Source organism: Terrapene carolina, unplaced genomic scaffold, assembly GCF_002925995.2.
Source record: "Terrapene carolina triunguis isolate 2854851 unplaced genomic scaffold, T_m_triunguis-2.0 Scaffold638, whole genome shotgun sequence".
Lineage (NCBI taxonomy): Eukaryota > Metazoa > Chordata > Testudines > Emydidae > Terrapene > Terrapene triunguis.
The window spans coordinates 630,675-633,864 of NW_020664989.1; the positions used below are offsets into that span (position 1 = coordinate 630,675).

The 3,190-nt window shown below is 46.3% G+C and overlaps 1 pseudogene; it reads left to right on the forward strand.

Moving 5' to 3' along the window:
* The window catches only part of LOC112104168, a 5,861-nt pseudogene that overhangs the window by 2,278 nt on the left and 393 nt on the right, over positions 1-3,190 (forward strand).

Below are 3,190 nucleotides of genomic sequence, written 5' to 3' on the forward strand. Positions count from 1 at the left end.
TTAAAAAAAAAAAAAAACCCAGCAGGGTGGGATGAGGTAGTGAGAGAGAATACAAGAAGCTGCCAAGGTACCAGGAGGTGGTGACAGCTAAGAGTAATGGGTGGAAGGGGAGGGGAGTGTGGAGGAACAGCACCCAGAAAGTGGGCTGGGTGGGTCAGTGGGAGGGAGGAGAGTTTGGGGATCTAGAGCTGTGGGGGATCCCAGACCTTTAACTCCAAATCCCTACCCAAACCTTGTTGCTTTAGAGCCTACAGTCCAGTTCGGTTTCTGTTCAGTTTCAGTTCATTATACATTTTCCCCCAAATATTATTATTTTAACTCTTGACCTCCCTCTCCCACTCATTACCCTCTCCTCATATAACTTCCCCATCTCTATGCACAGCGACCCTGGCCACCAATCCTGAGTCCTTGCTGCATTCCTCCCTCCCATAGCAGGGCCACTACCCGGGCACAAATGGGCACTTTGTTGATGATGTCACAGGGTGGTAATGTAGCCTGTAAAATTTTTACACCTATATGATTACGTATTCCGAAGGCCTTCACACCAGTCGGGCTTATCTCTATACGCCGATACAGTCTGTTCCCCAGTGTTCCCTTCCCAGCTCTGATGCTGCAGAGCGTTTACCCCATGTCCCCCTTCCCAGCTCTGAGGCCGCAGAGCCTTGCCTGTATCCCTGTTCCCGTTTCCCCCCCTTAACAAACATTTGACATTGGTGGGGCCTCATATGCAGTACTGTGTCCAGTTTTGGGCCCCACACTACAGGAAGGATGTGGAAAAATTGGAAAGGGTCCAGTGGAGGGCAACAAAAATGATTAGGGGACTGGAACACATGACTTCTGAGGAGAGGCTGAGGGGACTGGGATTATTTAAGTCTGCAGAAGAGAAGGATGAGGGGGGATTTGATAGCTGCTTTCAACTACCTGAAGGGGGTTTCCAAAGAGGATGGATCTAGACTGTTCTCAGTGGTAGCAGATGACAGAACAAGGAATAATGGTGTCAAGTTGCAGTGGGGGAGGTTTAGGTTGGATATTAGGAAACACTATTTCACTAGGAGGGTGGTGAAGCACTGGAATGGGTTACCTAGGGAGGTGGTGGAATCTCCTTCCCTGGAGGTTCTTAAGGTCAGGCTTGACAAAGTCCTGGCTGGGATGATTTAGTTGCGTATTGGTCCTGCTTTGAGCAGCGGTTTGGACTAGATGACCTCCTGAGGTCCCTTCCAACCCTGATATTCTATTATTCTAATTTCCTTTTCCCCCTCCTGTTTGACCCCGTTTATAGAGTAATATTCTCAGCTATACCTTAACCAATCATTGTACTGAAATTTAACTAACCAATTCTAACATATTGTAACATAATTCTCTAACCAATTATAGCCCACTACCCTAATTATTAACAATTAGAAAACGAGACTGATTAACAATGAAAAGTGGTGGCCATAAAGATAAAACAATACAGAAATGAGTGTTTCACAACCACAACCATTGATAAGTGCTTTCTTGCCAGGCAGGATGCTATCAAACTAAGTTTTCCTCAACCATCTTAAGATCTGTTTCTTTATCTGGTGGTAATGGGTGCTGTACGGACAAGATCGTCTTCCTAACAGCCCAATACCACCTTATTTCAGTGTGATTGGTTTGGGATGTGAGGATGTGACCCTACGCTTCCCAGCTTATGGCTGCCCCTGCTGCTTAGCTAAAGACCTTAGCCTAAGAACAAGGCGTCAGACTATCCTAGTGAGAGAAGGCCCATACACAGGTGGACTGTGATTTTGATTCTTTGTTTTTATACCCCTGTAACTAGCTAAGTGATAAAAACACACCTACGTTCTTAAAGTATAGGCTTTATAGGCAGGCCTGAACATCTATATTCTAACAGTGGGATCTACCCCTTCCCCCATTCTGTGTCTGTCTTGTCTATTTAGATTGTAAATTCTTCAGGGCATGGGCCATCTAGTATTCTTTGTACTTTGCCTAGCACAATGGGGACCCACTGTTAGTTGCTCCTTAGGCAGTAAGGTAATGCATATAATTTATAATAATAATAACTCTCCTGCCACTTTGAGGCAAGGAAGATGGCCTTGGAATGTTACTGCTTTAAAATGAGCTGGGGTTAAAACCATGGAATATTCTTTGTGACAAGCATCCCACAAATTCCACTGACCTCCCCTGTTTTCTTTGCCTGGAGTAGGGTTTCCAGTTTCCAAACCTGATGTGATCTCACAGATGGAACGAGGTGAAGAGCCGTGGATCCCGGACCTCCAGGGCTCTGAGAAAGAAGTGCTCCCGAGAGCTACCTGCACAGGTGAGGAATTGGTTAAGCCAACTCAAAAACTGTTTGGGAATGCAGGAAACATTTGGGATGCCCTACAAAGACCCTGTGAGCTCTCCAAGTTCAGGATTGTTCCCTGCAGATGTGGAATCATTATGGCAGATGTCACTCATGGCTTCCCTCCTATTCTGACTGACAACTGGCAGCAGGTCCCTCCCTGATCTCGCTTTCCCCTGAGTGTTCTGGTGAGATGCGGACCAAAACTGATGCCTTCCTCTCTCCTCTGTGGAAGGGTTTGGGGAAAATCATCTCCTGATAGGTTTGATCTCTCGCATACACATTTTTGGTTTGTTTATCCCTTTTTCCATTCCTTTCTCTGAGATTTCCTTTCTTTCTGGTGCAGGGAGTGACCTATGTCTGGATTCTCTCTGTCTCCCATCAGGTGATGGGATGGTGAGTAAGAATGAGGAGGAGAAACCCCAGCAGGAAGATGCTGAGCAAGTAGAACCACATGGAACGTTATCAGGAAGATCCAAAGGGAATGTTTCCGGGAGTTGTGCACTCCAAGAAAAAGCAAATTCTTGTGAGACTCAAGAGAGGCCAGAGGAAAACTTCAGTAGCCACTCAGACCTTATAACATGTGACACAATCAACTTGGAAGAGATACGCTACACGTGCCATGAATGCCGGAAAAGCTTCAATCGGAGCTCTGCCCTTATCACACATCAGAGAATCCACGCAGGGGAGACGCCCTACACATGCTCTGAGTGTGGGAAAAGCTTCAATAGGAGCTCAAACCTTATCAGACATCAGAGAATCCACATAGGAGAGACGCCCTACACATGTTCTGAGTGTGGGAAAATGTTCAATAGGAGCTCACACCTTATCAGACATCAGAGAATCCACACAGGAGAGAAGCCC